Source organism: Saimiri boliviensis, chromosome 15 (assembly GCF_048565385.1).
Source record: "Saimiri boliviensis isolate mSaiBol1 chromosome 15, mSaiBol1.pri, whole genome shotgun sequence".
Taxonomy (NCBI): domain Eukaryota; kingdom Metazoa; phylum Chordata; class Mammalia; order Primates; family Cebidae; genus Saimiri; species Saimiri boliviensis.
The window spans coordinates 87,520,162-87,544,040 of NC_133463.1; the positions used below are offsets into that span (position 1 = coordinate 87,520,162).

Here is a 23,879-nt window from a genome sequence, read left to right on the forward strand (position 1 = left end):
AACGCAGCCTCTGCCAGACAGAGGGAGAATGTGAGGAAGCTGTGCTAATACCATCACACATGCAGGTTAAACACATTCCCTGACCTCACTGAGCACTCCCTGCTGTGACCTCCACAGGGAGGTGTCCTCACGTGCAGAATAAGAAAACAGGAAGTATGTTAGACCACATCCCCATACCTTTACCTGGAATCTCTCTAACAAGTGGACAAGGCAGAAAGAGGGAAGACATCAAGCTCCTATTCATCCTTCAAAACTCAACCCAAATGTCCCCATCTCCAGCAACCTGGGAAGATGTGACATAAAGGAATCGCTCCTCGCCTATATGTCCCCGTTTATTTCACACTTAAATACAGACATGAAAACAAACAGCTGCAGATGGTGAGACCACACAGGTGATGAATTGCTGAGGCTATGTGATTCAGAATCCCCAATGCCTAGCAGAGGATCTGGCACCCAACAGTTGCCAAATACAGGTGGCTACATGACCAAACAGGAGCCACAGAAGACTCAGCCGGGGAGACATCCTTCCAGAATATTTAGCCACAATTAGGCGATGCCTTCCCTATTCAACACCTCCTATGGTTGCATTAAACTCAAAGCAGAACAGGACACAGGGCTGGTGGGGAGGAGCACATCAGCTACTGCAGGACCAGGAGCAGGGAGCTTCACTGGGTCCCTTTGAGTGACTTTCCCTGAGCCAAGTGCCAGCTGCTTTGTCTGGGGAAGTCCCTACCAACCTCCCTGGGTGCCTCTAGTCTAGGGCACCTGCACCCACCTCAGTCTCTGAGGTCAGGCAAAGTCCCAGCTGAGAGTGCAGTTTTCCTTACGCGTCAGCTGGCTCAGCATCCACTGGGGGATGGCTTCCCTCGGAGTCCTCAGGTTCCCCGGCCCAAACACATGATACACAGAGGCATCATCTGCTCTGCCTGTTTAATTAGCCGAGAGCGCAGGAGGCCTGGAGTGAATCCACCTGCTGACGGTCTCTCTGGTGAGTTGCCCCTTCTCCCATTCACCAGTCCAACTCCTGCTGGGCCTCCCACATCAGCGTCCAACAGATCCCTGCTCTCATGCCTTTCCCCTACCCATGTCCCTCACCCTACCCTCCCCCAGGCCCACACCGCCAGGCCACAGCCCACCCCTGTGCCCCTCGATTCCACCTGCCACAGTCACTGCTGCCCCACCCCTTCCTGCAGTTTCTGCCAGCTCTGACACATTCTGGATACAACCTGAGCTCTGGCGCCTAGGAGCCAGCTGAGCCTCCTTCCTCAACCCTAAAGCATCGGCTGTTACTCACTGAGCACTCGCTCTGTGAAGCAGCCCGCGACTCACCAGAATCCCCTAAGACAGTGCCAGCATCATCCCCGTTTTGCAGAAGTGGAAATGGAGGCATGGAAAATAGAGACCACTAGCAAGCAGTGCCGCCAGCATGTGGCCCCGGGTGCTCGGCCTGCCTGCCTTTGCTCATTTCACAAGTGTGTCTGGCACGCTGTCTGGCAGGGAGTAGCGACCAACACAGGCTAGCTCTCTCCCTGCTGTGTCCCAAAGCACCCAAGGAGCCCCAGGCCCACAGCCGGCCAAAGTCCCCTGTGCCAAGGAACCGAGGAAGGACAAGGACAGGGGCACAGAGCCGTTTGCCCTGGAGCCATGGCTCCCAGGCCAGCGTTGGGGGTCTGGAGTCTGGGCCTGGCACGTGACAAGCGGCAGCACCACACGACATAAGAAAAGGCTCAAAGAGCACACTCGTGTCAGGACTTGCAGCGTCCTGATGCTTCTGAAGCCTAGTCTCTGGGTGACAAGACCCCAGCTTCGCTAAAGCGTCAGACTTCATGGCAGGGACCAGGCTGAGGCCTCAAAACAACCTCCCCAGCCTGCCCATCACTAACTGCAGGGCACGAGCCAGCCCTGGGAAGACCAGTGCCGTTACACAGCTGGCTCTAGGTTCAGTGTCTGCCTCTGCATGCTAAGGACCCTAGCTCTGCCCCGTCGTGGAGATGGCATCAGAAGAGGTTGTGACTGTGAAGGCTGGGGCCCAGCGACAGTGGGGGCCTGCCTGATTCCCGTACTAACTAGCCTCTACCCACTTCCTGCCCCATGAGCCAATACCTGCTTCATGCCACACCCAGCCCTGGCTCCTCCTCGGCCTCCCAGGCCAGACTCAGATGGATCTCAGGCCTCCTGGGCTCAGGACCCTCTCCAGCCCCAGCCAACATGCCCTGTCTGTGTACCCCAGGTGCCGTGCTAAGCTCCGTGAGGTTCCGAGGAAGTGATGCACCCGACCTTCCCATCTGTGAAGCACCCTAGCTCTGGCACATCAGCGGCAGGGCTTGGGACTAGAATGCTAATCTGCCACCAGGCTCACCTGCCTCTCCTGTCCCAAACAGCCCCGAGCCCCTGACGCACTGTGTATCTCCCCTTCCAAGGATGAGCCAAGTTGGGCAAGGCTGCTGGGATGTGGATGGCTCTACAGCCTGCGACACCAACACCCCACACCCCTTTCTCCAAGAGAACAGCCCTGGGGTCCTCTCCCTAGCCATCCTAGACTGGGTTGGTATCCTTGCTGGGCTCCATGGTCCCCTTGCTCACCAGCATCAGAGCCCTTAGCATGACGCACTGCACTTTCTCGGATGTGTCCCGGTCACACGCCTGTGCCCCAAGCCACCAGGGCCTGTGCATCCTGTAACCATGCTCCCCCTTGCCCTGCGGGGCTGGCCAAGGCCAACCCTGAACAGGACTCCTGAATCCTTGGCAGCTCTGAGTAGAGTTCAGGAGGGGTCCAAGAATCGGGATGGGGAAAAACCCACCGTCTTCATTTCCACCGCCCTCCGGCTGAAATTTAGCATTTCTTGTTGCTGCGTCATCCCCAGAAACAAGCTGTGTTTTCATGCCACGCTCCGCGGGTGCAGACGTCTCGGGCACTGCAGACGTGCACCGTCGCTCGGAGCTCACTGGAGTTGCCAGGCCCACCGGTAGCTCTCGTTATTGAATGCCTCAGTCAGGAAGCATATTTATCGCTGAATCACAGATTTTTAAGAATTGTTTTCATACCTGTGTTTCATTTTTATTGGTTTCTTAGGACTAAATGAGATCACCAGAGAATCGCCCTGCCCAGGGCCTGGCACCAAGAAGGGGTCTGGCACGAGAAGGTGAGGCAGGTTCTCTATCCTCTCCATCCTGGGGCTGTGACCAGGGTGCCTTCGGGTGGGTCAAGGTGCCCCGCGACCTGCACTGCTGGGGTAGCAGTGGGTGCTGTGGTGAGAACCCTGGGCCTGGGCCACCCTGCAGGAACAGCCCACTCAGGGTGCCCTCACAGCATGAGGCTGCTGTCTCTGGGGCTCCCAGCCTCCTCAGGGAACCTCCCTCTCCCATCCTGCCCTCCTAAAATCATGCCAGCTCTCTCCTGCCTGCAGCTAAGAGCCCACCCTGGCCGCACACAGGGCTCAGGCTGGATAACCTAGCCAGCCAGCTGACTGGAGTGACCTAGGGGCCCGGGGTCCTGGCGCTCCTTAGCTGTCCTGAGCCCCCTGAAATGGGCATCATGACCATTGCTGTTTTGGAGGTGGAACAGGTGGACAGCTGCGATGACCAGAGCCTGCTGACTTGCCCAACACGGGTGAGGCACACGGAGGGCCTCTCCAGATGCTGGCGGCCCCCTGCTGTGCCCCAGCTCTCCGGCCTGCTCCCGCACTCTGCTGCACACCAGACCTCCAGGACGCCTCCCTGCTGCGTGTTCACTGGCTGCACTGAGCCTCCTCTCCCTGGGAGCCCTTGTCCCTGCTGTGCCCGCTACATGGCTGCCCAGCTGGGGGAGGACTCGCTGGCCTTTTCTGGCGAGTCCAGTGCACTGCCCTGATGCTGCTGCAGTGTCGCTGAGGACTGGGCCGTGCTGGTGTCCAGTGGGAGACAGAGCAAGCACTCGGGGTAGTCCCTGGAAGGGCTGCCCGCCGGCAGAGCTCAGCTTCTGCAATGCGCACGCCTCCTCTCCGGCTCTGCCATACAGATGTCCACCTCAGCTCAGGAATGGGGGCCAGTCAGCCGTAGCCTGGTGAGGCAGGGAGCTCGCCATGATTGGGAGTATGCAAGCTAGGGACAGAGGCGTACTCATCCAAGATAGTCCTCTGTCAGAGAAGGGAGTTTAAAGTGTCCTCCACTCCCATAATCCCAGTTACATGAGTGACATAGGGGCAGCCCTTTCCCCATCTAAAATTAACAGCAGCTGAATTTCATTCCCCACCAAGAGCAGCCTGTGCAAATGCAGTGGCTCCGTCAGAGATCACTGCTGAGACAGGAGAGGCAAAGAACACGGATGGGACCAGAGGTCATTGGATGACGGCAATTCTACCCCCACAGAAAATCCTGGAAATGGCACCAAAGCAGCAAACTTAAAAACCGAAATTCACTCATTGGTTGCAATCAAAAACAATGCACAATGTTAGTGAGCCCAAAAGCAATCAATGCATGCTTCACAAAAAGGTCAAGCCTTCCCACACATCCTGCTTCTGTCTGGCAAGGGAACAGTCTCTGAAGGCTGCCCACAGGAAGTCATCCTGAAACCCCCGAGTCAAAATGGGAGGAGGTGTTGCCCTGAAGGCCCCTCCCCGCACACCTGGCTGGGCACTCCTGGGCAAGGAGCACAGATGCAGGGATTCAGTGGGGAGCAGCCACTTCTGCCACTGCCCCTCCTGAGACCCCCACCCACCCTGGGGAAGGAGCCGTGGATGGGCCCTCTACCCCCCACAGGGCCTACTCAGGCCAGGACCGGAGGGAGCTATAGGTAGGGAGGACAGCACTGTTTGTGTGGCTTCATCTGGAGCAAATTCAGGAAGAGGGGATGTCAGGGAGAATGGCGGCCCCCACAGGGAGCCTGAGCAGTGAGGGGTGTTTTTGTTGCATCTGCTCAGGAGAGCCCGGAAAGCATCACTGTTGGCAGAACAAGATTGGGGTAGGTGGTCAAGGATCAGAACTCGTGTCCTATGATCAGACAAGCTCCTGTCCCCCTGTCACCCTCAGAACCCCTCCCTCCACTGAGGCCCAGCCTCCAGATCTGATAAGCCAGTGCCCTAAGACCCATGAGGCCCTGTGGTCCCCCTGCTCTCTACCCGTTGGGCCAGGCAAGGAGTGAACCAGCCTGCAAAGGACATGAGCTTCCTCACGGGACAAGGGGGAATTCTAATTCCCCTGTTCTATTCCCATCACTGCCCCATAAAGCAGGTGCTGCACACCAGCACCAGGCTCGGCCACAGCCTAAAACCCAAACAGCCAGCGAGTCGGGTCCCCTCTCAATGCCCTCCACCATGGGTCTCCATCCTCTGCTGGCCACGACCCCCACCTCTGTCTGGGTCTCCAAGCCATTTCTATTCCCCAATGTCTTTCATCCTGACTGGGGGGTTCTGGGTGGCTCCCTGGAGGAAATGACATCAAAAATACACCCCCTTCAGGACTTAGCTGCAGCAAAACCAACCCCAGGGGTCCCAGGATTCATTCGGGAAGGGGCTGCAGGGACTGAGGGACACAGGCGCTTTCTGGATCCTCAAGATGCCCCTCCTGGGCCAAGCTCACCATGCATGGGCCAAGAGGCAGGCCAAGGGACGGATCCAGGGCTTGGCACTGGGTCAAGAGCCACAGCCATGATGCCAGCCCTCAGAAGGGCACAGGTGTCCCCTGGCAGCTGTCACCTGGATAAGCCCATGGCTTCCCCTTCCAGGGCTCAAGTCCAACCAGGCTGCTGGCAGCCCCCACCCCACCCCTGAGATACATGGGGGTCTCAGGGGCCTCTGCTCCCTCCAGTCTGTGCCTAAAATTCCTCCCCCAGGACCCCCGGCCAAAGCCTCTCCCATCTACAAGCCCTGGTTCAACCGTCATCTCCTCCAGGGTCAGCCAAGCCCACTTCCTCTGCACCATGGAAGTGGGGGGTGGGGGGCTCTTCCCACAGCTCTCTGGACCTGGGGTGATGTCTGCCTAGACCAAGGCCCCAGGAGGGCGGTGATTGTGGTCTCCACTTCTGCCATGATACCCACGCTCAAGAAGCAGTAGCACTGCTGAAATAACTGTAACTCTGGTTTGATGACTGTGGTTAGGAAGGGCCAGACCCAAGCAAGGTATTGCAGTAAGGGCTTCCTGGTCACTAGGGAATATAGGTGCCATTATTGTCCCTATCATCCCTGTTCAACTGATGGGGAAAGAACCAATGTCCGCAGCTTGTAGGAGGCAGAGTGGACATCCAAACCCAGACAGGCTGAACCTGACCCAGAGCAAGAAACGTCCTTAACTCCTGTCACAGTGGCCATGGATATTCAGCCGATGTCCACAGAACATTTCTCCTTCCAGCGGGCTCCCATTTTTCTGTTTCTATCATCTGATTCCATTCTGTTCTGTTTTGTTTTTTAATATTCTAGCTGTGACCCACTAACTTGATTTCATGACCCATTAATGGATCACAGCCCACGGCTGAGACCATATTCCAGGGCAGAGTTTTTCAGCCAGAAGCGGCTCAGGGTGGGCTCCAGCGTGCACGGGTTTGGAACACTGAGTGGGTTCTGAGGCTCAGATTCATGCCCTCAGGTGGGCGTCACTTCCTCCAATTCAGAGATGAGGAAACTGAGGTTCTGGGAGCCCACTCGGTGGACCTGGGTAGCACAGATGGTTTCCCAGCCAGGGCCACTCAGGCCCGTGGCACCAGACCAGCCAGCCTGCCTCCTGCGGTGCTCCCACCCCGTCCTCCCCCAGAGCCTCCCTCTGCCCTCTGGCTGCCACAATCCCAGCATGCCTTGCAGCAGTGCCCACTCAGGCACTGACCGGGCTTCAGGGCCACCTCCGCTGGGCCCAGCACTGCCAGTGCACCTGGGCCAAGGGCCGTGCCTCCCCCGCAGAGCTGTCCACCCCCTGTTCCAGAGGCTGCTGCCATCTCTGATCTATTTGTGCCTCCCCCCACATCCCCACCCACACTGCAGACAGACACAGGCTGGCCAACCAGGCCCCCAGGAGGTTAGTGCCAGGCACAAGGTGGCTGCAGAAGCCTTAGGCTGGCATCAGACCCAAGCACGGGGTGGCTTCCCTCTTGCACCACGTAGGCTTTTGTTGTCCCAGAATTAAGAAAGAGTGCAAGCCACAGACCATAGCCCCTTCCAGCAGGGGCACCCACCAAGTGCTCCAGAGTCCAGAGAGGGACCCAGGGAGGTATTCTCCAGGTGCGGTGGGCCCGAGGAAGACCCGGGCACCTCGTCACCTCAGAGCCCCTGCAGCCCCACCTGCAAGAAGGGGTTAGGATCCCTTCACCTTCTGAAGGCTCAGACTGGCCCAGGCAGCCCAAGGACCACTGGACTCAAGGATTCAGTTCTAGAGGGCAGAGGCTGCTCAACCATGCCCACCTATGCCCACCTGCCCTCAGCACAGCCCAGGGAGGGGCCTTCAGGGTCCAAATTTGCATAGCCAGGCAATGGAAGAACTGGGACTTTCCGCAGCCCATGCCTTTCCTGTCTGTCCACTGAGGCCAGTAGCACCTCCCACAGGGCTGCAGAAAGGCCTACAAGACAAGGCGCTTTTGAAAACCCCAAGCCTGACGAAGGGCCCAGGTGCTGGGCGACAGTCCCATCCCTCCTGCCCAACCTATATACTCTAGAGCCCTGGACCTGCCCCAGCAGCCTAGCACAGGCTTGTTTGGCAGACAGCTTCAGCCAAAGGCTCTCAAGGCACCTGGAGCCATTAGCCCTGAGCGGTGCACAGGAGGAATCCGCCATCACCAGGCCCCTCCTCCTGCCTGCGCGCTGGCCTCCACCCACAGGGGAGCAAGAGGGAGCTTCCCAAGCCTCAGTCCAGACACTGCCCTGCCCATGCCAGAAACCCCACCCCGAAGGCTCCCCAACACTACTGAGATGGCACCCTACTCCTTAGCCTGGTGCCCCACACATGTCCTGTTCTTGCCCCTTCCCAGCAAGCTCAGACACTCCCTGGGGATGCCCAGTAGCTTCCTTCCCCACAGGCTCCTTGTCCCTCTACTTGTCAAGTTGGAACTGGATCCAGTGTTCAGGGACCCAGCTAAATGTCACCTCCCCGGAAGCCCTGCCTGCAAGCAGGAGCCACCAGATCACACCCCTTGGGAAACGCTGTGGGCAGCACCCTTCTTAACTTTGGGGCACATGGAACCACCTTCCTCTCCAGCCAGCCCTGTGCTGGTTCAGTTTTGCAAAGCCCAAGACCGGCAACAGACATGTTGCCAAATTCTCCCATTTCTGAGTCTCTTCCAGCATCCCGTAGAAAAGACATATGATCATGGGCAGATGACAGGTCCATGGCTTCTGAATGTTGGTAAATAAAAGCAGAGATTCTTGTGGCCAAAGGTCAGCATGGAAGGAGGTCTCCAGGGGCATGCCCCAGGGCTCTATCTTGGACTTGACCTGAGCAATACTTTTCATCAGTGACTCGGATCATGACCCAGAAGCAGCCTCTTACACGGTGCAGTGAGGTACAGCCCACCAGTAAATGGACAGTGCCCTAAAGACAGTACCACATTTTAGTTGCTGGGAAAACAGAGATTCCAGGGACTATTTGCTGACTGACTGACTGAATGAATGCTATCTGACAGTTCTGGCCAGGCTTTTGAAACCTTTTGAAATCCTGAATCAAGCAAGATGAAATAAGTCATAACCAACATGAGTTCCTACAAATGGACTCTCAATGCCCATAGCAGAAACGTAGACAGCACCAACCAGTGGCTCTTAGTTTAACACAACAAGCAGCCAGCCGTGGCTCCCCAAAAGGAATGACTGTGTGCAGCTCTATCGTCTCTAATGGGCCCCTTGGCTCCCTGTCCTAACGCTGGCCACCAGCCCAAACGCATGCACAAGGTGGGTTGTGCAGTGCTCACGAAGGTGGGCTGGGCCATCTGCGCGCTGGGCTCCCAGACCCTACACAAGTGACCTCTTCTGCCCTCTGTTGGCGGCAGGAGGCTCTGCAGGTCTGAGGCTGGAAGGCGGGAGCAGAGAGGCTCAGGCTGGGCTCCTAGAGATGGTGCTTTTAGGGGGGCACCCACAGGGTGGAGTGGGCCCAGGACAGCACCTGGGAGGAAGCCATGGAGGAGCCGTGGTGGAGAAGCTCTGAAGGTCCCAGGCTCCGCATCGCCAGGAGCCTGGGGGTGGTTGCTTAGAGGTCTATGGAGGAAGCTACCCCATCGGTATCTTCATTCCGCCATTCAACAAACAGCCCATGAGAACCTGCTGTTTGCCAGGCACAGCTGTAGACACATGGGATTCTTAGCGAAGAAAACAACGTCTTTGCCTTTGTGCAGCTCAGATTCTCGTGTGGGGAGACGGCAGGGCGGGAGGCAGTGCACACCCAGCACGATGATATGAAAGGACAGACGGCTGGACGCGTACATGGGACATTCCCCCACAGTGGCCCCTGTGGCTATGGGACAGCTGTGCAAAGGCCCCAAGACACCTGCATGCCGGCCTGCTGGAGGAGGGCAGAGAGGCCAGCGCAGTCAGCTGAAGAGGAGGTGGCAGTGATGATGGCAGGGAGGTCACAGGGACCTGGTCACAGGGTCTCAGGGCCACTGTAAGGGCTTCAGCTTTTACTCAGAGTCAAGGAGCTTGCAGAGTTCTGAGCCCCAAAGGGACTTGTCTTAACTTCCACCTTAAAAGAAGATCTCAGGTCTCTCTGTTCTGCCCTTACCCCCTCTCAGGAGGCAATCCCAGAACTGAAAATGGTGCAGCTACTATGGAAGGCAGTGTGGTGATTTCCCAAAAAGTTAAACCTAGAATTGCCACGTGACCCAGCAATCCCGATCCTAGGAATGTGCCCAAAGGAATGTAGGAGTCACACACTTGTCCACCAATGTGCATAGCAGCGCTCTAGCCAAAAGGCAGAAAAAACCCATCTCCTTCAAATAAGCCATGGAATCTGATCCCTACAATGGAATATTATGTGACCACAAAAAGGAAGGAGGCACGGACACATTGCCACATGGATGAGCCTCGAAAACCTAATGCAAAGTGAAGAAAGCCACACACAAGAGGTCGCCTAGCACAGGATTCCACTGATAGGAAATGTCCACACCAAGCAGATCCACAGAGACAGAAAGTGGGTCACAGGTTGCCAGGGGCTGGGGAGGACTGCTATCATTTTGGAGTAAAAAAAAAAATATTGTTTTTGAGCAAGACAGAGGTGATGGCTGCAAGACGCTGAATGCCCGAAATGCCACTGAATTGTGTACTTTAAAATCATTAATTTTTTGAAGCATATTCTCTCAATGAAAACGGGGGGACGCTATCACAACAACCCCTGCAAGATGGTGATGACTGCCACGTCATCCTGATGTGGCCCTCCAGCCTGCCCCTTGTCTCTCTGGACTGAGGACGGGCCACCAGCCCAGCACACAAATTCAGGTACTTGCCGGTCCCTGACTATTGATCATAAAACACAACAGAACCAGCCCTGTCACTGAGCAGCTGTGTCTCGGCCTAGAGCCTTGTGCAAGTGGAATTCACCAGTAGCAAATGCTTCCCCAGCTGACAGATGGGTAAGGGCATGGCCCCTGCCCTCAAGGTGCCCACCACCAGGCCCCTGGACCCTGATGGGCAGAGTCCGCTGGCACTGGGTGGCACCGGCTACCAATGACAAGTACTGTGGGCAGATGAGGGCTGGAGTGCAGCCTCCAGGCAGGATGGGGTGTCGATCCCATCTCCCCCACTGCCTTTCCTGGATTTTAACCTGCAGCTTACATTTTCCCTGTGACAGGTAATCATCTTAGCATACAAAGGGGAAGAAAGCCACTGGACGCCTAAGAAATTACTTCTTTTAATTTTCAGAATTCCCTTCCATGAACACTCAAAACCAAGCCAAACCCAACCCAAGAATGCCGAGCTAATATTCATCCACTGAGGAGCTTTCTCTCCATCCCTGATGCTGTGGCCTCCCCTCCCACACCATTTACTCCGTATTTCAGGACCTTCAACTACAGATGGGCCAGAATTGCTCACTTTCACTGAAGATGGATGTACTCCAGTTAAATTATCCTTTTTCACTGTAACTCAGCTGGTGGAAAATGACAGGATTTTCAAGCAGATGAGATCTGGAAAATTGGCCAGAGTGGCACATCAGAAGTGTGTGTTTAATTATGTAAGGCCTGAAGCCTGGGGCACCAGGAGGCTCCGGAGGGGAGCTTGGGCCTTTGATTTGGGGGACTGGCTGCAAGTGGACACTGGAGGTGTAGAAAGAGGGAGGATTTAGCAAAACCAGAGAGTCTTAGGGTTGGGTTAAAGTCACTCCCAGATGTGTGCTGCACACATGCCATCCCTCACAGGGTCCCTGCCTCTGCCTTGCCTACCATGGACCTTACCACCTACCCCTGGGGCAGCCACATGCCCGGACGTTGTCTTTCCTTGATGGGCTACTCCCACCCCTGGTTCTTTCTTCCTGCACTGTGCAACAGATGCGCTCCCCTACTCAAAAGCCTTCTATGGCTCCCAGGTACCTGCAAGACAATAGGGTCTGGCTCCAGGACAGCACTGCTTGGCTTCCAGTCCCAGCCTACCACTTCTCAGCTGTGTAACCCCGGGGGTAGGGGGGAATCACTTAACTTCTCTGCCTCAGTCATTCATTTGAAGAATATTTACTGAGCACCTAACATGTTCTTAGGTCTGGGGATACGGCCAAGAACAAAGTGATACTGCTTGAAAGGGAATTAATGCTGGAGCAGCGGCTCCTTTGACAGGAGGAGCAGGAATTCTGTATGCCCCAAGGAAAGAGGTAGGTGTGGAAGGGACACCCAAGAAAGACTCTTCTGTGTCGCATCCCTGAAGGCAGTGGGGGAGCAAGCCAGGCATCTACCTGGGGGAAGAGAAGTGGCAGGTGCAAAGGCCCTATGGCAAGAGCAGCCTCCCAGGAACACCAGGCAAGTTAAGATTCTGTGGGGCCCGCGGCCACAGGAAGAACTTGGCTCAAAATTCCCCTGGGGCTTCTCATCTCCCCCAGAGTAAGATCCAAAGCAGAGCATCTGAGGTGGATTTTCAGGGAATCATGCTGGCTGCTGTTTGAAGAACAGAGCATAGGGGCAAGGTGGGAGCACCTCCTGCTAACCGGGCAGAGCCTTAGCTCATTCATGCTACTGTGCAGCTCGGAGCTACAGGCAACATTCCCATCCCTGCAAGCTTCCATTACATCTCACCCTCAACAGACATCAACCCAGCAAACACAGGGGTTTATTAAGCACCTACTAGGATTACAAACACCAAAGAGCCCAAGGGTGGGCACCAACTCGGGACGGGGCAGGAGCTGAGCAGAACTGGGTCCCCTTTGTGCACCTGGGTGCCTCTGCCTGCTGTTCCTCTCCACACTCCCTCATCCTCCTTCCTCCTTCCCCTACCTGAGGAAGTAGACCTAAGGAGAGGGAAGGAGGGTGTACACAGGGACCACATCCCCTCTCCACTCCAGGGTCCCTGAGCATCTGACTCGTGTGCAGGCAGTGGCTGGCACTGACTTGGACAGAGACAGAAGTTTGCATCTGCACCAGAGTAAACTTCAACAACCACACATCCCTGGGAAATGAGAAGTCTTCCCAAGATGTGGCTGCAGGTGCTCTCCCTAGCAGGGAAGGCAGCCCCACGGTCTTCAGGGAGCTGAGCCCAGCCATCTACATTCGAGAATTCTGGAGCAGAGGCCACCAGCCCCTCAACACCCTCAGAAGTGATGTTGCCATGGTTCAGGATGAGCCTGGGTGGCCTTCAGAGCCCCTCCCCTCCCCAGGAATGTGTGCTCCTATGAATTCTGAAAGCCCAGGATATCAAGGTGGATGCGGAAGAGGGCTGGGCTGCAGGTCAGGGAGCGCACCTTCCATCCCCTTCTGCTTCTTCCTAGCTGCAAGCCTAGGAGCTTCCCTTGAGCAGTTCCCCAAATATGCCAGGTGGGGCTGGAGCAAAGGCACCTTGAAGATCCATTCAGCCTACACGGTCAGAAACACCAGCGTGAAGCCCACACAGCACTGCCCTCCACCAGTGGGACCTCCACCCCACACACACATCCTCTCATTCTTCTTCCTAGTGGAGACTGCTGATCACAGTCCCACCCCCGGACCACAGATGGGCATGGCAACCACACCGGGCCACCTGTGGCTCTACTCTCTGTAGTAACAGGAGGGGACGAGGTCATCAGTCACACCTAGGCGCAGACTGCTGAGAATAGAGTGGTGATCGCTCCTAGACACCATGTGACGGTTTGGATGGTTGTCTTCTAGTAAATGGTGGGAACAGATGAGTAGAAAAACCCCCTGCAGCGATGATTGTGCTCAAATGGAGTAGGGCTGAGACTGCCGTTGGATCTTCCATCGCGGATGGATGGGAGTCAAGGATGGAGGCCGAACTGGGCCGATTTCCCAGCTGCTGCCAGAAGAAGACTAATTAGCGGAAGAGTACTAGGGTTGGGGTTTAAAATAAATATTGTTTGAAATTCTCATGTGTTGGAGAATAGGAGGAATCATGGTATCGCTAAAATGAAGCCAATGCGGCCGACACCATCATACAGGACTGCTGTATTGCCCCCTGGCCCAAATCCTCCCCTGCTATTGCTCTAAGGGACTCTTTGATCTGGAGTCATTATCTCCAGATCCGGAGTGGGTACCAAACACTGTGGTCTGAGTCCCGGAGAGACTCACCCATCACCATGTGCAGCTGCAGACAGAAACACCTGACCTCCTGCCCTTAGCTGTCTGACATTCTTTGTGCGCCTGGAGCCATAAGGACCTGAAATCTGATCTCCTGAACTTCCCCATCTTGTGAATCCCTTGTGTTGCTAGCCTGAGTCTCAAATGTCCTCCTTTCAATGTTCCCAAGAGCTGGAGCACATGATCCCCAGCTTGCAGAGATTATAGAGATGATAGCAGAGCAGGGACAGTGAAAAACGCCCACCCCAAAGCTTCCACGACAGTGAGCCCGCTCTCCCAGCAGACAGGTGGCCCCAACAGCTCAGAATCCCACACAAGGGCCAACTAGGAACTGGTTTCCCCAAGGCCCTGCCTGTTCCAAGCGGATTCTCTCCCAGGTCTCCTGACTCCAAGCCCAGGACTCGCTCCTGAGCCCATGGAGGTTCCAGGATTCTGTGACCTTGTTATCTGTCAAGGTATCTAAGGAGCAACACCTGGGCATCCAGGGGTAAATATGGGGGGCTGCAAACATGCATGTGGGGGCCTTCCCTCTCTGCCTCACACCTGCACCCCCTCCCTGTAAGCAGAGGGGCCTTCCACTCATGCCCTGGGGGTGAGGGCAGCCTGCCCTCCCTGGCACTCCACCAAGGGCAGGATTTTCCAGCTGGGAGCTAAAGGTTGATTCTATGGTTATTTGTTCTGCCTTCCAAATGGGGGAAATATGGACCTTACAGGCCTTTCAGGAGAAAAAGTGCTGTGTGATGATTATTTAATATTTTATGGGTCCATAAATACACAGAGCACCAGGCAGCCAAATACTGTCAGCTACTGGCTGCGGGAGCACCCCTTGGCAGGTGGCATGTTCCGGGAGCTCCTAGGGCCTGGATTCGGGGAGCCCCTCAGTGCCTGAAGCTGCAGAGGCCAGACAGGGGCAGGACCATGTTCTCAGCTTCCTCACAAGAGTTCCATCCCCACCTTCTGTCCTGAAGTCAGAATTCAACATCTTGAGGGCAGGCGCTGATGCAGCCAGCTGCGCACACAAGCATTGTGTGTAGTGCTGGCAATTTGCTGCTGTCCCCGATCAGGCACCGTGTAGGGGCCCCGCTTCCGCACCATGCCAGCACCTCAGAGCTTCTCAAATGCTGCCAGGCTGTGGATTTCATGGGGTGCAGTGCCCAGCCCAGTGCAGCTGCTCAGGAGGTTACTGGGAGGCTAAAGGAAGAAGCGTCACGGATGCCACCAGCCCTGTCAGCCTCTGGTTCCAGACTGAGTTTCCAAATGGCCAAGAGCCCTCTTTTTAAATGAATTTTTTTATAAGATGCCACAGATATATGGCCAGAAATAGAAAATGTTATGAATATATTTACACACATTTGGCTTTATCATAACATAATCAAAACAGTACCTAAAATTTCTTTGTGACATATTTGTTTAAGCCTAAGCAAAATGGAGGACCCCTACCTGGAGTGCCTGCCTGATCTAGCCCCTCCCCAACCCCCTACAAGTGAGCCTCCACCCAATTTCCGGGTTCTTCATTCCAATGGTCAGCACTCAGGACTCCCCCAGCAGAGACCCCCACCCCCAACTTCAGGAATTTGAGCCCTGGAGGGGATTGGGTCCAGCCCCACCCCCTCCCTCACTCCAAGGGCCTGGACCCAGCTCCTACTGCCCGCTAAATGCAGACACTTGTTTAATAGATACTCGAATGCAAATCAGACAACACAAGGGAAAGTGCTTTCAAAACCCATAAATCACTCTACAAACACGAGGCGGCATTATCAGCTCAAGAAAAATCCATCTTCCACACTGTCCAGAGGCCCACGCTGAGCTCACTCCTCCCACCAGCCAGCTCAGCTCGGGCGACACCCTCCTGGGAATTTTGCTCTGGGCAGCCAAGGACCTCTCCAGTCCCAAGTCCCCAAACCCCAGAGCCTCAGAGCAGAAGGGGCCAGAGCTAAGGCCCGTGTTCCTTTCTTCCACCCAGGGGAAGTAGAGGCCCAGGGTGGGCAAGTCCGTGGCTCAGGGGCCACGCAAGTGGGTGCCTGGCCTGGACTCTGACCCCATCCCCTGCCTGGGACCTTGCCAAGTCGGTTGCCTCAGGAACAGAGCTTTCTGGTTAGGAAAAGGATGATGCTGTTATTTAAGGAAAAAGAAAACTGTAAATAAGACAGTCACTGAGGTTTGTCTGAATGTTCTGCCCATATATCCAGCGAAGTCTCCGGGGAGCGTTTTTAATATTTACATGGAAAACACAAGCTGTCAGACCACTGGGTGCCCCGGTGACCTGCGGCGTTCAGCTCCCTTCATCTGGGGATGGCTCTGCCTGGTCGGAGGTCAGAGCTGCTGAACGGGACACTGGCCCGCAGCATGGCCAGACCCTGCCAAGGCTTCTTCCCAAGCACCACAGCCAGTGAGCAGATGCCCTGCCCGCTCAGGCTCTGGTGCTGTCTGACCCTTCCCCACCTGCTTCCTGAGCTCCAGACCCTCTGGCTTCCCGGCTGATTGCCCCCAACCAGACGACAGACCCCTTCCCACCTCAAAGCCCCCTGCCAGGCTTTTCCCTCAGGCAGGGAACAGGCAGATTCCATGGTAGCCCCCAGGCTTCAGCTAAACTGTCACCTTCTTTCACGTGGGCCTCTATGCAGTTCCCTGTGCTAATCCTTCCAGGCACCTGAGGATACGGTAAGCGCCACAGAGACGTGCATCACATGCCGCACTGTTGCTTACTCACAGCCTCTGTGGGGGAGGCAGATCAGTGGCTTGTTCACCATGCTACCCCAGGGGCCTAGCTCCAGATGCACAGAGCCCCTGTGGCATCGGCTGCAGTGGGCCGCTGGGGCCAGAGGATGGCTGGGTGCGCGCAGGGGTGGGCGGCTTGAGAGTGGGTAGATAAATGGGCGAGAGGACGGTAGGTGGGGGCAGTGAATGAAGAGATGAGTGATGGATGGACAAATGCACGATGGACAGGTGGTCAGCTAAAGAGACAGTTCCAGTGGACAGAGATGGCTAGGGGGGCAGGCGCTGGGGCAGGCGCCAGAACTGGAGATAAAAGTCTGGTATCAAGATTCAAGTGCTCTGGTTTCTCCAGGCTCCTCGCCTCACTCCCCTCCCTCAGATACTGCTTGGGACCAAGCTGACAGTGACAAGGGAAGAGGGTCAGGCTGCAGACCCATGCGGCCTCTGGTTGTCAAGAAGCCTGACAGTCCATCTCAAGAGAAGCGCGTCCCTCCTTCCCTCCGCAGCCCTCACCCAGACCTCACTCAGTGCCCAAGAGCAGGAGCAGGACTCTGCCACCTCTTGTAATCACGAGGAGCAAACAAAACAAAACACTCCTTCCCCAGCTTGTTCCCAAAATAGCCTTTCTCGCCACCCAGACATGCTGGCTGGCTGGCTCTCCCCCATTCAAACCTGACTAGGCAGATTTTCTGAAGCGCTGAGCTGGGGCTGGCGGAGGAAGGGGCATGGGAGGCTGTGACCCCCTTCAGGTCCAGATGACAGACCCCCAAGGGCAGCACCACCCCAGGAGGGAAGCAGGAAGCTGAGCGATGCCCAGCCCTGGATGAGGGGAGAGTCCCACAGCCACAATGTGAGAAATGCCCATTTCTCGGCTGAGTCAACTGAGGTTCAGAAAGGGGCAGTAACCTCTTAAGGTCACACAGTCTGACTCCAAGCAGACATGGCCAACTCCAGACTGAGCTCCTCCCACAGCTCCTGGGCTTTCCCCACTCAGGGCTCTGCCAATCAGAACCGGAGGAAGAAAGTAGACATGGTGGGTACATACCCTAGATCATCAGGGAACCCGGGAGAAGACAGGATTCAAGAGAGGATTTCTGCCTACAGCAAGGGAGACAGAGCAATGTTGTGGAGTCTTGGGAACGTCCCAGAGCCCCCCAAGCCTCAGCTTCGTCCTCTGCATAATGCGGATAAAAGCCCTGCGGGGAGGCAGTGGTCAGGTGAAGTTCAAATCAGGCACCGGGTAGGAGCAAGCAGAGCAGCCCTATAATCTGTACTCAGCCATAAAGCTCCAGGACAGTCAAACAATTTGGCACTCCCTCTGTGTCACCTCTCCACATGGGCACAGCAAGGGAGGTACGCATGAACAAGGTTGGGGTACAGGCTAATACCCCCAGGTGCAGGCAGACACACCCCAGCTGGTGCCCAGATCTGAGTGGCAGCTGTCAGACCCTCCCTGCAAGCAGCTTGGTCCTCAGGAGTAGCAGGAAGAAAAAAATACCAAAAGCCAGGAACAGCCTGAGCAGAGCGCCCATCCAGCTGGGGCTCAGCCTGGGCTGCAACTCTTTGGCCCCTCCAGCCCACATGCCCCCAAGGTCCCGTGCCCTCCACCGCCCCTGCTGTCCAGACGCAGCAAGCTCTCTTGCCACCTCTGGGTCTTCTTCTTCACACTGCTCCTTGGGCCTGGAGTGCCCTTCCCTACTGTCCTGGGCTCGCCCGCCTCTCCCTCACAATCTGCGGACAGGACTGGCCAGCGGCAGACCGATGAGTGAGCAGCTGGGAATGCTGAAGCATGTCAGATGACACCTGCCCTGGAAAGCCATCCATTTGCCCCAACCTGCCCTAACTGCTTCCCTGGAAATGACTGATGATTTTCTTCTTTACGACAAATTTTGGAGGAGCTCAATCCCACACAGTGCCGTATCTATACCACAAATGCTTCCTCAATGATCGTGATTATCTCCTAGGCCTGCAGTTTCTTCTGGTTTCCATACAGAAGCCTGGCCTAGGCTACTGCGATCTCTCACCTGGGACAGAGACCACAGCCTCTCGGGGCCTCCCTGGGGCCACTCTTGGCCCCACAGACCACACCATCCACAACCAGAACCATCAGATCCTGCCCTGGCCCTGCTCACCCTCCCAAGATGGGCCCCTCCCCTGCAGGGCTCAACCCTCCCCAATGCAGCCCCACCCCCTGCAGCTCCTTGTCCTCAGTATCCATTCTAAACCCACCACTTTTGCCCTCTGCACCTTTGCAGGTGCTATGTCCTCCAACAGGAACCACCCTATCTCCTGCCTGGTCCACCTGGCTGAATCCGACTCTTCCTTGGAGGCTCAGCTCCAACCTTGCTGCCCTTAGGAAGCCTCCCCTTGTCTCTGTTGGGGAAGTGAGAGTGGTTGGAAGGCAGATGCTAGCTTGAGCCAGAATTGAACCTCTGGCTCCTGCTGCCCCTAACTAGCTGTGTGCCCTTGGGTGTGTTACTGAACCTCTCTGAGCTTAACTTCTCATAGGGTCTGGCCAGAAAACATGTGGTGGGAAGAGCAGCGGGAAGGCAGGTGCTAGCTTGAGCCAGGATTTAACTCAATCCTGAGTGGCCGTAACTAGCTGTGTGCCCTTGGGTGGGCTGCTGAACCTTTCTGAGCTTAATGCTGAGTTAAGCTCTTGGGTATGGAAGAAAACAACCACCACTTGAGAGAATTTAGAAGAGGGAATTCAATCCAGAACGTAGGTCACGGAGGTGATGAGGCGAGCACAGGAAGCTGCCTCCACCCTTAGGCAGTGGGAGAAGGCAAGCCAGGATCAGGTCACCTGGCCAGAGCAGGAGCCATGGAAGACCCGTGGCAGCTGCCAAGGACACCGCAGGCAGAGAGAATGCACTGTGGATGTCTCATCATCCCGCCCTATGAGCTTCCGCCACTGGCTCCCTGAGCTAAAACTCCCAGTGCCAGAGAGCAATAGAGCCTGGGAAACTGAGTTTCCCCCAAACACTGCAGAATTGGGAGTGGTGCGCGGATCTGAGCACAGGGCACTGACTGGGACACCCTTTCCCCACATGCAGAATGGAGCTCATTGCTAAGCTGTACCCACTGGGCACTACTAACGAGGCCCCATTTTATTCATAGAAGTTTTGCATGAATTAACTTCCTGTCTCCTCACAGAGGAGGGACATCATCACCCTGGTGGGTTGGGAAGTCCTCTCCAGGAGTCACCTCTATCCCAGCAGGCCCCACCCACATCAGCTCCATCCAGGTGGAGATGGTGGCTGGCCCCCACTCGCAGGATCCTCCCTGTCCGATGGCAGGTCTCTTCCACAGAACAGACAGAGGAGATGCCGTGATGGGGTGGGTGGATATGTGGACACGGGGCTATGGTTTCCTGTTTAGAACAAAATCTCAAGTCCCTGGCTGCCTCAGGTCAAGGTCACAGCATGAAACAGAAGTCCACTCAGATGGATCAAATCAGGGTGAAGACTCTTATCTTCAGTGAAAAGAGAGTTTGCTGAGGCAAGGAGAGGTTGAGGACACCAAGCAGAGCAGTGAGACATGAGGGGCTGTCAGGGGCAGCTCGAAGAGCTGAGGGGAGCCCAGTGAGCACTGCAGCCGGACGCAGGGACCACCTGGTGGATGCTGCAGTCATGGAGGGATGAGCACTGCTGGAGAAGCTGAGCACGGAAGACGCACCCATCCCAAAGCCCTGTGGCTGGACACACCTGGAGGCCAGCCCCCAGCTCTTTCTTCCAGAGTGCCCCACAATGTTGCTGAATACAAGGAAGCCAGATGGGGGCCTCACGCTACACAGGCCACACCCAACTCTCCTGCTGCCCAGCAAGCCCCTGGCCACTGGTTCCCTTTTCCTTTTCTGCAGCTCCCCCTCAATCCAAGCCTCACTACCTCCACTGTGCAAAAGACATCAGGGAGGGGAGAGCCCAGCCCAGCCCCTGCCTTCTGGGGTTCGGTCACATCTGCCAAGAAGCAAGAACTGGGTTCTGGCTAAGATTCTCACAAACCAGATGTGTTTTCAGGGACCAGCTCTGTGAAACCAGGGGACTCCAGAGTCCCAGCTTTGCAGATGAGCCTGGACTTCCCCACAGTCACACTTCCCCCAGGTGCAAGGCCACTGTCCAGGAAGCGAGATGGCTCTCCTCCTGGACTATTCCCTGACCATGTCCTGAGTCTTGCTATTGACCTTGGACCTGGCCTCTGCTCTAAGGTCCACCTGCCTCGGGTGCTGTCCAAGGTGCTGACTACTGCTGCGGATCAGGGTACATGGGGAGGACTAAGGTTTGCTGAGGCAGTCGTGGAGCGGGTAGCCTGGGAAAGCTCCCAGAGGGTCTGCAATTAGAAATGAGTATGAATTAAAGTTTTGGGGAAAGACAAGTTAGCCAGGAAGGCATTCTAGGAGGAAGAAACAGCTTGTATCAAGCCACTGAGTCTTTGGGGCCTTATGAGTGTCAAATGAATTCACAGGCAAGAAAGTGCTCTGGGACCTAAGCACCTGTGTGGATGCAATCCTGACTCTCAGCTGCTGTCAGGGACTGGCTAAAGGTCCCCCACTTGCTAGGGGTGGCTCCAGGCTGGAGTCCTGATCCAAGGCTTTCCCTACCCACTACAACAGCCTCCTTCAAATATTTGAAACAAAAATCATGCCTAGGATTGAGGGTGCAGGCTGAGTTTCCCTCTTCTCTTTGTCCTTTGCCTCAGACACATTGATTAAAAATAGAGAATACTCCCCTACCCCTACCCTCAAGCAGCCAGGTGTTAGACCACTGGCCTCTCTCTGGCTTGGACCCTACCCCCTGTATTGGCATGGAAAGATCTCTGGGATTTATTCTTATGGAAAGACGCAAGAGACAGAATAATTATCAAGTATACTCCCTTTTGTGCAAGAAATGGGGGATAGGATCATATATATTTATGTGTATACCAGAAACAATTTATTAATTTTTAAAATAACCTCCTATTTGTAATAACAGGAAAAAGTAAGAGGAATAAAGATGGGATGGAAAGAACATAGTGGGGTGGGAGGCTTAAGGAACACCTTCGCATCCTGTCTTCATAGAAGAACTATGTAAATGTGTTGCCTGTTCAGTAACATAGCTGGTTAGAACTGCTGTATTTGTTGGCTTATTTTTCTATGAACCTGGACACATTTCAGAAAGTACACCTTAAGCCTCAACCTCTCTGGATTATTAAATCTAGGAGCCTCTTAAAAGCACTTAGAGCACTCTCCCACAGGTAGCAAACCCCCTGTAATAATAGCCCACAATGAACACTGGTGATGGGCCCCCGCTCCTCCACACAGTGCCTCAAAAATATCTGGATAGGCTGAGTGTGGTGGCTCATGCCTGTAATCCCAGCACTTTGGGAGGCCGAGGCAGGCAGATCACCTGAGGCTGCGAGTTCAAGACCAGCCTGACCAATATGGTGAAACCCTGTCTCTACTTACACACACACACACACACACACACACACACACACACAGACACAAATTATCCAGGCAGTGATGGCACATGCCTGTAGTCCCAGCTATTCAGGAGGCTGAGGCAGGAGAATCGCTCGAACCTGGGAGGCAGAGGTTGCAGTGAGCCGAGATTGCACCATTGCACTCCAACCTGGGCAACAGAGCAAGACCCTGTCTCAAAAAAACAAACAAACAAAAAATAACAAAATATGGATTAAAACATGTAGATGTATTTTTCATTGAGTCATCAAGCATTTAACACTAATGCATACTGGCTGTCACTAAAGGACTTAGCCCAGGAGACGGCCCCCATCCCCACCCCCACCAGACATGTTGTCTTGAGAACGTGTATCTTGCAACCATTCCCATTTTCCAGATGGGAAAACTAAAGCTCAGAGAGATCAAGTCATCTGCCTCAGGAGACCCAAGAGCTAGCTGACAGAGGAGCCCAGCTCCTTCCACTTTGAAAGCCCTTATTTCCCCTGCATCCTGGCCAGGGAAGCATCATCAACCCAGCTTATGACAGGCACCAGCACCTCTGTACAACTTTGACAGAAAAGCAATGGCAATCTCCAACTCAAAATAACTTTTCAGAAGCCCCCTTGAGAAAGTGACAAAGGCAGGCCTCAAACCCAGGCGGCTGGACATCCGGGCACCAACTCTCCAGCCGCTCCCAGGCCCAGGCTGCTGCAGTGGGTCTGCTGCAGACAAGGGAGAGAGCTTCCACCCCATGCTGGCCCTGTCTTAGACACTGAAGGTGCCGAGTTGGGCCATGTACCTCTTGCTGTGTGATATGCCATTTGCCCTACATCCCAGTCTCCACCCACACAGAGCTTAAATTCCAGTGTGGGGATCTCTCCACGCCAACTCCATGCTTTGGGCCATTTCCATTTTCGAGGTACTTAAGGCAGGGGCTGCAGGCTCAGACCCCAGCACCCTCGAGTGGTCAATGCTGGCCCTGGCTCAGGGCTCTTCCCATCCCAGCTATCTAGAAATGGCCCAAAGCACACAAGGTAGCGTCGTGGGTGACCCATCCCGGGTTGGCCCTTGAGCCACAGCCCTGGGAGCAGGCAGAGCCCACAGGAAGGACATGGCCTCCCCTCTGGGGCCTCAGCTCCCCAAAGATAAGAATCACCTGGGCCAGGTGTCCTGAGTGCCCCATCATCCAGCCCCCCAGCACCCACCTGGATAATGGCCCAGCTCCAGGGGACTTGGAGTTTCAAGGGAGGTCCCAGGAAAGGCCAACAGGGACTGGTGTCTACAATTCCAGGGCCAACTCCCACGAGAGGCCTGGCTTTGGGGCCTGATGCAGAGGAAGTATAGGCTGTGTCACCTTGAGACCAAACTCCTGGACCTCTAAGGACGTCCATTTCTGGGCGTCCATCTGACCTGCCTGGGCGGGATGTGGTGAGGCCTTGCCCCAGAGAGGGTGAATAGAAGCTCACTCCCCTTTCTCTGTGAGGGCTGGCCTCCTGTTCCTGTGGCAAGGGAGGCTGATGGTCCACAGTCCACAAGGGGTCCTCAAGCAATGGCTCGGGCACCAAGGTATGGCGAGAGGGGCTCAGGTCAGGAAGTGCTGCTGGAGCTGAGGCAGCATCAAAGCCAGGCTGATCTTCACCGTCCTTCCCCAGGGCCTGCCTGGCCTAAAAACTGGGGGGCCCGCCTCTCCTCACCACTTGAGGAGGATCCCATAGCTATCCAACTCCTTGCAGGCCTCTGGGCCTCCCTCTCCTCCCAAGACCCCACATCCCACTTCACTGCAAGCAGACATGGCAGGAGCGGGCTGTGGGGTGAGCTGGGTGGCTGGGGTCCTTCCTGCCCTGCCCAGGGCTCTGCAAGTGAAACCACAGCAGGGCCTCGGATGGACCAAAGGGCTGGCATGCTAGGGCTGGGTGTGGCCAGGGTGGGGGATGAGGGGACACGTGGGTGGCCATGGTGGTATGAGGAGAAAGGGGACTGGGATGAGCACTTTGGCTGAGCTGTGCACGGCATCGACCCTGCTCCCCAGTGGCTGCTGTGTCTGTAAGACAGGGACATGCAAAAAAAGAGGTTCAC

At 55.6% G+C, this 23,879-nt stretch overlaps 1 protein-coding gene across 3 annotated transcripts in view; it reads right to left on the reverse strand.

Annotated features, from left to right (window-relative positions):
• KCNK9 (potassium two pore domain channel subfamily K member 9) overlaps positions 1 to 23,879 on the reverse strand; it is a 110,510-nt gene that overhangs the window by 39,042 nt on the left and 47,589 nt on the right. The gene's annotated exons all lie outside the window — the stretch shown is intronic.